General features: G+C 36.8%; 1 protein-coding gene across 6 annotated transcripts in view; it reads left to right on the plus strand.

Moving 5' to 3' along the window:
- The first annotated feature begins 56 nt into the window (after positions 1-56).
- Positions 57-12,532, plus strand: part of Dennd2b (DENN domain containing 2B) — a 187,130-nt gene continuing 174,654 nt past the window's right edge. For 2 of the 6 annotated variants that reach the window (XM_058576895.1, XM_058576896.1), the window contains exons 1-2: positions 297-783; positions 3,492-3,581. The gene's annotated coding sequence lies outside the window, so the exon portion shown is untranslated. Of the gene's footprint in view, positions 258-296; positions 784-827; positions 1,034-3,491; positions 3,582-12,532 lie in introns of those variants that run through there. The other 4 variants (XM_058576889.1, XM_046438303.2, XM_058576890.1 and 1 more) reach the window with 3 other exon arrangements.

The raw sequence follows: 12,532 nt of genomic DNA on the forward strand, positions 1-12,532 counted from the left end.
TCCTGTCCGGGTCCCCGAGCTCTGGTTGCCTGGATAACTGCAGCGTTCCGGGGCGAGGTGCAGGGGCGGGGCGTAGGGCTGGCTGCTGCGGGACGTGGGGTCCTGGGTGGAGCCGGCAGCCAAGGCCCCTAAGAGAACTTCGCAGCTTTAACTTGGTGAACCTGGTGTAATGTGAGGTGGTCTCCGGTTGGGCTAAAACATTGTTGGGACTAAAGTGCTTCCTGCACCTCTTTCTACTGGTCTATAATTTTTTTAAGGTATCTCTAAAAACACTTTTTTTTTTTTTTAAGGACGTGCTTAGTCTAGGCCAAACAATGAGGGTGCCAAGATGGCTTTTCGAGACCGCAGATCTGTCAGACCCGCAGTCTGACAGCTCCGGACAGAGGCCGGAGGGAGGCGGGCCTGTCGGCTTTGGAACACTTTGATCTCAGCCGGAAGATAGGTGTTCCCGTCTCACAGGGCAGGGGGCGCCTGGAGAGCCGTAGGGTCTCTCAATCCCCTCACCGCCGCTTCCTCACTCCTCCAAGGGAAAAATGAATTCGTACATTTTTGGAGGTCCCTTTCTCTTGAATTTTGAATCCACCTTTCAAGAATAATTATAGGGCTGGGACTGTAGAGTGCTTACCTAGTGTGCTTGAAGCCCTGGGTTCAATCCCCAGGACCATTTTGGAAATGAGTCATCACAGCCTCTGCCTTGGTGGCATAAATTTGTGTATGTATTCAAGCGATAAAATCATTATTTAACTAAAAAGAAAAAAAGGAATAATTGCACCATTTTTTAAGGTAAGGAACTGTGTGCTTCGTTACCTTTTCACTCTTCTAAGGGAGATTAATCCAAGGGCTCAGTGCTAAATAGTGACTCAGCTGCCCCACCCTATAAGCAGCAAACTACTGATGCTCAAGAAGGCCCACTTTAAGGACACTGATCAGTGGTGGTGGGGGGAGTCATTTTAAAGGACACAAGGAAATTCTCAGTCTTCAGCTAGTCTCACTCAACAGATGGGCTTGATTAGCAGTGATGAGCTACTGCCAGGTGAGTATCAGGATACTAGTACAACCTCCATCTCTACTGTTGATTTTGCTCACTTCCTGCTTTCCCCTTAAAAAAGAACAGTGAAAGAAACCCTGCAGCCAGGCGCGGTGATGCACACCTATAATCCCAGTGGCTCGGAAGGCTAAGGCAGGAGGATCTCGAGTTCAATGCCAGTCTCAATAAAAGTGAGGCACAGAAGAACTCAGTGAGACTCTGTCTCTGAAAAAAAAAAAAAAAATAGGGCTGGGGATGTGGCTTAGTGGTTGAGTGCCCCTGAGTTCAATCCTCGGTACCCCCAACCCCCCAAAAATGAAACCTTGAATTTTCCCTGAATTGTTTTTTCAATTTAGGAATATTCCAAAACTTTCTTCCCATGTTTATCAGGTGCCTTCTTCAGAGCATAGTGATTATGTGCACAGTCTCCTGAATATCCAGTCTGGGCAGCTGGTTTGAATTCTGGCTCTGCCACTTTTTTTTTTTTTCCTGTGGTTCTGGGCAAATTACTTCATTGAGTCTCACTTTTCCTCATCTTTTTCTTTCTTTCTTTTTGAATATTTCTTTAATAATTATTTTTGGAGCTGGGGTTGTGGCTCAGCGGTAGAGTGCTCGCCTAGGACAGGCAGGACCTGAGTTCGATCCTCAGCACCACATAAAAATAAAATGCATTGTGTTGTGTCCATCTACACCAAAAAAAATAAATATTTTAAAAAGTTTATATTAAAAAAATTATTATTTTTTTTTTTAATTTTTATGTGTGCTGAGGATCAAACCCAGGGCCTTGCATGTGCTAGGCAAGTGCTCTACCTCTGAGCCACAACCCCAGCCCATTTTTCCTCATCTTTATACCTAAAAAGATATAGCAACCCCTCTAGACTGTCCTTTTCTTGAGGGCAGGAACTATATCTATCTTTTTCACTGAGTTTAAGGTGCATCTATTATTTTATCTGTCACAGTAGCAGGCTAAAATAGCTATTGAATTGGGTTGCTGTAAGGTTTTTATGAGATAATTCCTTTAAAATGCTTAACAATGCCTTGGAAAGAATAGGCATTCCATAAATTTAGCTAGTGTTATTATATGCTAGGCACTGTCCTGGGAGTTGTGGAAAGTAGAAAGTGAATTAGACTAAAGGAGAATAAGAAAGCAGAGATGATGCACATAAAGTCTGTAACACCAGAAACAAAGTATTATGACATGCCAAGAGACTGTTACAGATAAAGTGCTATGAATCTTAGAAAGAAACTGTATTCAGCTGATCCAGAAAGACTTTGCAGTAAAGGCAGTATTTGAGCTAGACCTTGAAAACTGGCATAGGAATTCATGAGAAAAGAGGTAGCTAAGGTACCCATGAACTTCTCTTACAATAGTGTGTTTGAGGGTGAAACAGAATTTGGTCTTTATTATTTATTCATTTAAAGATCCTGGCTCTGTAACTTTTGGCTGTTACTATGTAACCATGAGTAGGTTACTTAACTATTCTATACCTCAATATTATCATCTATAAAATGGGAATAATAATAGTACATTTCTCATAGGGTTGTTTTGAGGATCAACCAAGTTGGCACATGTATATTGCTTTACTAGTACTTGGCACATAGTAAATGCTCAATAAATATTAGCCACTATTACAATTTTAATCAAACTTCAGCCTGGTTTCTCAATATGCCCTCACTTACCCAATACTACAGCCACACCTCATCTCATTTGGATCTCTTCTCTGTATTCTATTACTACTCTTCTCCAGGATATGCCATTCATTACCATTGAGGCACTTTCTTTGTGTTCGGTCAACTCTGAAAACTTTTCCAGTTGCTTTTTTGTTGTTGTTGTTTTATCTTTTGGAACATTGTGATACTTATCCCAATCTAATTTAAATTATGTATAGTTATGGTTCATTCGCAACAGCCTATAAACAGCTTGAAGGTGTGTGACTGTTTCTTATTGGGTCCAAATATTCCAAGGTTTGTTAAGGAGTGGGTATTCAATGCACACTTTTAAAAATACTCTGATTTAATTTTTAATTTAAATATACCCTTGTTAGGCCAAATAAGAGCTGATTTTTTAAAAATCTGCCTACATGTTCTTTAATGAATGTAATGAGTATTCAAATATAACTACATTTCCCCAGAATTTAACATTTAGAAATATATAGGAAAGAAAGTGGTTGGAATTAAATTGAAGCCTAGAGGGCTGGGGTTGTGGCTCAGCAGTACAGCGCTTGCCTAGCATGTGCAATGTGCTAGGTTTGAGCCTCAGCATCACATAAAAACAAATAAATAAATAAAATAAACCTTTTTTTTAAAAAAAAAAGAAAGTGAAACCTAAAGACTGATACTAAATTAAATCTTTGCACTTATTTTTATTTTTCTACTTGCAAATATATTTATATGTTTATATTTATAATTTCAGGATCCATCCTATAAACCACAAATCAAGAGCTTTTTCTCTTTTTTTTTAAAGTTTGATTGGGAATAGTGATGGGATACGACCTACTATCAGGACCCCTGTGAATCAGATACAGCCCAGTCCAGGTACTCCTAAAAGCCACTGGTGAGTCTTGGGAAAATAAATGGAGGGAGGATAACTAATTGGGAATGTTCTGGGACTACAGAGAAATATGAGTCTGCATGAGTTCTCTCTTTACAAGGGTAAATTCTCTATAGAGCACAGATAAACGTTATTTAAGTTATTTCTCTTCATTGTCTATATGTTTTGGGTATATAGATGAATTGGGAAAAAATCTTTATTCTTAAGCTCTGAAGAAAAAGATTGGTAATAGATTTGTTTGGAACTTTTTGAGGGGGAAAAATAAGTCCATGTGAAAGGGGACAAAACGGGTTAAAAATCCAAGATGCAGAAGCAGATATCATGTCAGAATTAAAACAATGACTTAACACTGTACATACCAGGGAATGTACAAATCATCTTATTTGACATCTCAGTCGACTTAGAGGCTTTAGAATTATTATAGTTTTGGAAAGTAGTATGAAGTTTGAGTCATTAGGTCGTTCAGTTTCCCTGATTACGTCAACTTACTGGGTTATTGAGGAATGAAAGAAACCCATTATCAAAAGTGTCATCTTGATTATAAAGATTAAATAAACTAAATCCAATTCATGAGAATTAGCTTTCACAATCTGTTAAAAATTAACAATAAGTTAAAAAATTGGTTGCAGAGCAGGAGTGATTAAAGTTTTATCATTTTTGAAATGCAGAGATTAAATGAATAATATATGGAAGACATGAACAGTTGAACAAATCCATGCAGTTTTTAAAAAACTACTTTTGAAGTATAATATACATATCCTAAAACTCAATAATTTTTGCTAAATTTAAGAGTTGTGCCAATGCCACTACAATTCAGTTTTGGAAAGTTTTCATTTCCTGAAAAAGATGCTTATTACCCACTATATGTGACCTGATCTCAGTACCTACCTCTAGATTCAGGCAAACAGTACTCTGCTCTCTGCCTCTATAATTTTGCCATTCCTGGACAATTCATATAAATGGAATATATGATATATGATCTCTATCACCTGACATTTTTATCTAGCATAATGTTTTTTGAGTTTATTCATATTGTAGCATCTATCAGTATCCCATTCCTTTTTTACAGCTGAATAATATTTCATTTTGTTATCCATTCACCAATTGACTATTTGAAGTTTTTCCAGCTTGGGGCTATTCTGATAATGCATACAAGACTTTATGTAGATATGTGTTTTCATTTCTCTTATGTAGATGCTTTTTTTGGGGGGCTGGTAATTTTTTTTTTTTTTTGTGTGTGTGTGTGTGTAGATGCCTATGAGTAAAATGGATAGGGATATAATAAATTTATATTTAACATTTTAAAAAACTGCCAAATTATTTTCCAAAGTAGCTGTATTATTTTATATTCCCACAAATGACATATGAAGGTTTTACTTTTTCCTCATCCTTCCTGATACTTATTATTGTCCTTTATTTATTTATTTTGGGGGGTATAGGGGATTAAACTCTGGGGCACTCAACCACTGAGCCACATCCCCAGCCCTTTTTTTTTTTGTATTTTATTTAAACACAGGGTCTCACTGAGTTGCTTAGCACCTCACCATTGTTGAGGCTGGCTTTGAACTTGTGATCCTCAAGTTTCAGCATCCCAAACTGCTGGGATTACAGGTGTGCGCCACCATGCACAGCTGTCCTTTATTATTAATGACTAATAATATTGAATACCTTTTCTTGTAGTTATCAGCCACTCCTATTTCTTTTGTGTAATGTCTATGCAGAGCTTTTGCTGTTTTTCAATCCGGTTTGGGTTCAAATTCTGGACAAGGATCCTTTATCAGATGTATGATTTATAAGTATTTTTTCCCAGTCTTTGTCATGTCTTTCATTTTCTTAACAATGTCTTTTGAAACATAAACATTTTAAATTTTGATGAAGTCCAACTAAATTTTTTCTTTTGAGTGTGCTTTTGGTGTCATATCTAAGAAATCTTTACCTAACCCAAGGTCATAAAATTTTTTTTCCTGTTTTCTCATAAGTTTTATATTTTAATTTTTAAAATGTATGTCATTTTGCTGGGCAGTTGCGACATGCTTATAATCCTATCAAGTTGGGAGGTCAAGGCAGGAGGATTACAGGTTCCAGGCCAATTGGGACAACTTAATGAGACCCTGTCTCCAAATAAAAAGTGGTAGAGTGCTTGCCTACCATGTGTGAGTCCTTGTGTTCAGTCCCCAATAAATAAAACAAAAAGAATATGTCATTCTGTGTTAATTTATAAGTATGTTAAAAAGCAAGGGTCTAAATTCATCTGTTTTTATGAAGTTGTCCAATTGTCTCACTATTTGTTTAAAAGACTATCCTTTGTCAAAAGTAATTTGACCATAAGTTTAAGAATTAATTTCTGGACTTTTAATTTTGTTCTATATGTCTGTCTTCAAGCCATACTACATTGTATTGATTATTGTAGTTTTATAGTAAGTTTGGAAATTGGGAAGTATAAGTACGTCAGCTATGTTTTTCACTTTCAATTTTTTTTTCATCTGCTAGTGTATTTGTATCTCCGAAATATTTGTAAACTTCTGTGAAATGATTATTGGGGTTTTGGTAGAGTTTGCACTGAATTTGTAGTTGGTTCCAAAAGAATTGCAATCTTAATAATATTGAATATTTGAATTCATGATCATAGAATATTTGTCCATTTGTTTCAATTTTCTTTAGTTCCTCTCAGCAATATTGTATAATGATTAGTGTGTGTCTTGCATTTCTATTAACAAATTTTTTATTTTCATGCTGTTGTGAATGGAATTTTTTTCTCAATTTCAATTTTAGATTACTTACTGCTAATATATAGAAATATAATTAACTTTTTCATATTGATAATGTATCCTGTGACCTTGCTGAACTCATTATCCAGTTCTAGTATTTTATTGTTGTTGAAGTTTTAGGGGTTTTTACTTACAGGATAAGATCATCTGTGGATAAAGGAAGACTAGCCTTTTTTTTTTTTTTTTTCTTCTTTCAATCAGGATTTCTTTTTCTCACCTGATTCAACTACTCAGAACCACCACTACAGTGTTCAAGGAGCTGGATGCAGTGGCACATGCCTGTAATCCCAGCAGAAGATAGAGGCAGGAGGATCAGAAGTTTGTGGCTAGCCTGGGCAATTTAGTGAGACCGTTTTTCAAAATTTAAAAAATATAAAATTTAAAAGTAATAAGTTCTATCATCAGTGCTGCAAAAAGTAAAAGAAAAATAAAAGAAAGAAAGAAAGAAAAGAAAAGAAATGAAAAGAAAGAAAGAAAGAAAGAAAGAAAGAAAGAAAGAAAGAAAGAAAGAAAGAAAGAAAGAAAGAAAGAAATGGGACTGAGGTTGTAACTCAGTGGTAGAGCACTCACCTAGCATGTGTGAGGCACTGGGTTAAATCCTCAGCACCATATAAATATAAATAAATAAAGATATTGTGTCCATCTACAACTAAAAGATATTAAGAAGAAGAAGAAGAAGAATAGGAGGAGGAGGAGGAGGAAAAGGAAGAGGAGGAGGAAGAAGAAAAAGAGGAGGAAGAGGAGGGCTGGGGTTGTGGCTCAGGGGTAGGGCACTCAGTGCCTAGCATGTATGAGGCCCTGGGTTCAATCTTCAGCACCACATAAAAAGATAAATAAGTAAAATAAAGGCATTGTATCCAACTACAACTAAAAAATAAAATATTTTTTAAAAAGATAGAGCTGGGGGATGTGGCTCAAGCGGTAGCGCACTCACCTGGCATGCATGCGGCCTGGGTTGGATCCTCAGCACCACATACAAACAAAGATGTTGTGTCCGCCGAAAACTAAAAAATAAATATTAAATATGACACCTTTAAAAAAAAAGATAGAAAGAAAGAAGTGGCAAATGGGAGCATCCTTTTCTTCTTCCCAATTGTACAGGGAAGGAATGATATTAGGGTTTGTTTGTTTTTAGGTTTTTTGTTTTTTGTTTTTTTGTAGAGTCTCTTTAATCTCTTTTGGTAGATTGAGGAAGTTCCCTTCTATTCCTAGTTCAGAGTTAGGTTTTTTTTTTTTTTTTTAATTATGAATGATAGTTGGATTTTATTAAGTACTTTTTTGTGTATCTATTGATGTGATAATGTATTTTTTATCTTTTATTATAGTATATTATATTGATGTTTAGATGTTAAGCAAATCTTTCTTTTCAGGATAAATCCCACTACATGATGTATAATCCTTCTTATATGTTGCTGGATTTGGTTTATTAATATTTTATTGAGGAATTTAATGTATACATTCATGAGGTATTTTGATCTCTAGTTTTCTTCTTTGTGTCTTTATCTGTATTTGCATAAGATAATATTGGCCTCATAGAATGATTTAGGAAATGTTCTATTTTCTGCAAGAGTTTGTGTTTAAAAAAAAAAGATATTATTTCTGCATATTCTATTGAAACCATCTGGGTTTGGGCTTTTCTTTGTGGAAAAGATTTTTTCCCTGGAGGTTGACCCCTGGGGTACTTTTCCACCAAGCTATATCCCCAATCTTCTTAATTTTTACTTTGAGAGACAGGGTCTTGCTAAATTGCTGAGGCTGGTCTCCCACCTGCAATCCTCTTCGTCCTCCTGAATACCTGGGATTACAGGTGTGCACCACTATACTCAACTTCTTTGTGGGAAGATTTTTTTTTTTAAGATTTTTTCTTAGTCATAGTTGGACACAATACCTTCATTTTGTTTGTTTATTTTTTATGTGGTGCTGAGGATCAAACCCAGTGCCTTGCATGTGCTAGGCAAGCACTCTATGGCTAAGCTACAACCCCAGCCCTTTGGGAAGATTTTTTAATTACTAATTCAATTTCTTTATTTGTTTTACATCCACTCATGTTTTCTATTTTTTTTAGTCAGTTTTAATACTTTGTGTCTAAGAATTTTTCTATTTCTCTTAAGTTGTCTAATTAAGACTCTGCTTTAAATTCTTTTCAGTGTTGACAAAAGTTAATCATAGTATTCCCTCATATTCCTTTTCATTTCTTTAAGATCTGAGTGTGGTAATCTGTATCTCCTCTTTTTTTTATCTTGGTCAGTCTAATAAAAGTATCAATAAAAAAATCTTTTGAGGGCTGGGATTGTGGCTCGGTGGTAGAATGCTCCCCTAGCATGTGCAAGGCCCTGGGTTTGATCCTTAGCAACACATAAAAATAAAAATAAAGAAATAAAAGGTATATAAAAAAATCTTTTGAACCTAGGGCCTCGCTTATGCTAAGCATGTGTTCTACCACTCCACTATACCTCCGGCCCTCTTTTGCCCTTTCTAATATAGACATCTATATTTGGGCAGATAATCCCCAGTGCTATGAAAATGGTCCCATTCAGTAGACATGATATGTGTACATGAAAAATTCAACACTATACAATAAATTAGGCTTTGTATTAGATGATTTTACCCAATTGTAGGCTGCTGTAAGTGTTCTGAGCATGTTTAAGGCAGGCTATGTTAAATATGATGTTTGATAGGTTAGTTATATTAAATGCATTTTTGACTTATAATATTTTCAACTTATGATGGCTTATTAGGACACAATTCTACTGGAAATCAAAGAGCATCTGTCCATTCTTTGAAAGACCTAAGCAACCTCATTCTACTTGGGATCTCATTTTGCTCTAAACTTAACCCCTGACCTACTGAAGTCCTAAAGTCAGGAAAATACCACAGAAAAGCTCTGTGGAAACAGTTCCCAGAAAAGCCGCAGATGGTGATCACCTAAGATAGGCCAAGACATTGAAATATCTGAAATTCCAGAAGGCCCCCACCTAGGTGTGGTGACCAATATCTAAACTAGAAGCCCTGCAACTTGGCAGGTACCCCCCTTGCGACACCCTCATGGTTTAAACCAATCATTTTTAAGTGCATCAACCCCTTGAACTAACCAATAATTCTTTCCAGATTCTTTCCTGCCATTTGATACGCTAATCACGTTTTAGAGTTGTTTTATGATTTTCCCGCGGTGTGTGATGATTTGCTAAGAGATGCTATGATGTATGTGAAGTCCCTGCCTTCCCCAAAGAGTGTATAAAACTACTGCAAACCCTGGGCTCAGGGCCTCTCAGCGTCACCAGTTGCTAGGTGCACATGGAGGACGGAGCTAGTTCGAAATAAACACCTCTTTGTTGCTTACATCGATCTGGGTCTCTGGTGGTCTTTTGGGGTCTTGAATTCGAGCATAATATCTTCTCGAATCACTGCTTTGGACTGCCTTACATACATCTTGATGTGTCATGTGTGCAAATATCTCTTTAAGACTCTGCTTTAAATTCTTTTCAGTATATAACCAGAAGCAGAATTTCTGGACCATATAATAATTCTAATTTTAACTTTTTGAGGAAACACTATACTGTTTTCCACAAATGTATGTAACACTGCATTTCCACTAAGAGTTTACAAGGCTTCTAATTTCTCTGCATCCTTCCCCATACTTATTTTCTATTTTATTATTTGTTTTTACATAGTAGTAGTTTAATGATTGTGAGGTGGTTATCTGGTTGTGGCTTTTTTTTTTTTTTGGTACAGGGATTGAACTCAAGGGCACTAGACCACTGAGCCACATCCCCAGCCCTATTTTGTGTTTTATTTAGAGACAGGGTCTCATTGAGTTGCTTAGCACCTCTCTTACTGCTGAGGCTGACTTTGAACTCACAATCTTTCTGCCTCAGCCACCCCAGCCACTAGGATTACAGGTTTGTGCCACTGTGCCTGGCTGGTTGTGGCTTTGGTTTACATTTTCCTAATGATTAATAATGTTGAGCATATTTTCATGTGATTATTGGCTATTTGTATATATTTTTTCCCTTTTTTTTTTTTTATTTTGGTTGCACTAAAGATTGGACTTGGGTGCTTTACCACTGAGCTACATTGCTAGCCATTTTCATTTTGATACAAGGTCTCACTAAATTGCCCAGTTTGGCCTTGAATTTAGATTGCGCTAACCTTAGCCTTCCAGAGTACTGGAATTTTAGGCATGCACCCCTGTACCTGGCTTGTATATCTTCTTGTGTGAAATGTCTACTTGAGTTATTTGCCTACTTTTAAATTGAGCTTTGTTGTTGCTGTTATTGAATTTTAGGAGCTCTCTATATGTTTTAAATATCAGTTCCTCATCAGATACATGATATATGTATATTTTCTTCATTTTGTGGTCTACATTCTTATTCTGATGACAGTGTTTCTTTTCTTTTTTTCTTTGTTTATTTTATACCAAGGATTGAATCCAGGGGTGCTTAACCACCAAGCCACATTCTCAGCCATTTTTTATTCTGCTAAATTGCTTAGGGCCTTTCTATGTTGCTGCTGAGGCTGGCTTTTTTTTTTTTTTTTTAGAAAAAGGAAAAAAATGGGCTGGGGTTGTGACTCAGAAGTAGAGTGCTCCCCTAGCTTGCATGAGGCCCTGGGTTTGATCCTCAGCATCACATAAAAAAATAAAATATTGTGTCTACCTATAACTAAAAAGTAAATATTAAAAGAAAGGAAAAAGAAGTTTTGAGAAATACTGGGGACTCCTGTCCCAGAGGCTGTGATTCTGCCCACCAGCAGGAAATCTTCTCTGTTTGAGTTGTAATTCATTTGTTAATTTGGGAGATAGTCATTTCTGAGATCTTTTGGTACCATCCCCAAAGTCTGGATTACTATCCTTCCTTTGGTGGGTGTGTACTCAAGGACAAATAAATCTGCCCAAAATGGGGAAGAAAGGTAGTCATTTCCCCTGAGATTAGGGAGGGAGCAAGATTAGGGAGGAGCAGGGAGAGAGGAAGAGAAAGAAACATGTTCTTTTAAAAAATAAGTTGCAGTGACAGAGCAGCAGGGGCTATATTCAAAGCATAAAGTGGACCACTGTTACAACTGGACAAGGTATACAAAGTGCAGGGATCATTCGAAGACAATAAACAAGAAAGCAAAGCATTACTCTTTTGCAAACAATTAACACAAAATCAATTAGTATTTCAGCTAGTCTCTGAAAACCATGAAGACAGTAACTCACAATCATATCAGTGAAAAACAGATTGAGTATATCAACGTAGTGGTTAGGAAGATTTGTAAGTTCTATGAGATCAGGCTCAAACTAACTCAGGACCAACTTGGAATGCTAGAGTCCTTTGTGATCATTATTATTAGGCACTCCCACAAAAGAACCCTTCCTTTATAGCTTCCAGCTTTACTTACTTTTTGTGGGGCTGACATAAGTGTACATGTTATGTCACATGTTAAGTTACATTTTTAAAAAATCATTGTTTTTCCTTTTAAATGACCACATAGGACTGTGCTTAAGTTATACTCTCCTGCCACGTGTTTAAGATCAAGTTGGTCAAAACTGACCTTGTTTCTACTCTTTGTCAGCTGAGATTCCTCAGAAATTACCCTTGGAGACATGTTGTCAGCCTCTTGGCTTCTTTTGCTTGCCTCTTCCAGTGGTGCCATCTGCCAGGATGGGTCAGAATCTTGCTGGCCATACTTGGTTTCCTTTGGAAACATCAGGGACATTTCTATCTCCAGTGACCCTCCTGTTTGCAGAATGTGTACTGGTTGGCTTCCTGTTCGGCAGGGTCCTCTTGATCTCCTGGATTGGCAGATCAGTTAATCCACCAGAGTTGCAGGGCCCAGAGAGGGGTCCCAAACTTCTCCAGGTCCTGGCTGACCTTAGAGGGCAAGAGCCAAAATGTTGGCTGCTTTGTCCTTTGCCCTTTTACTTCCTTGACTTTGGTCTCCAAGTTTTTGGTTTTAAACACCCAGCAGGCCAGTGTTGCCAGTCTTATAGTGGGAGTAACGGGCTATAACTTCAATATCTATACTTTTACAGTTATCTCTTTCATTTAATTGGGGTTAGTGTTAGTACTGGAAGTCTGCATTATATACTATCTGTCCTATTGGTGATGATTTATTATCTCAAATTAACTCAAGTTGTTTTGTTAGATGCAAAACTTCTGCAAAACACTAACAGGCAACAGTTATAAAGTTTACAAGGAAAATACA

The sequence above is a fragment of the Marmota monax genome, unplaced genomic scaffold, assembly GCF_021218885.2.
Source record: "Marmota monax isolate L192 unplaced genomic scaffold, Marmota_monax_Labrador192_F-V1.1 WCK01_AAM20220418_F8-fsc00061, whole genome shotgun sequence".
Lineage (NCBI taxonomy): Eukaryota > Metazoa > Chordata > Mammalia > Rodentia > Sciuridae > Marmota > Marmota monax.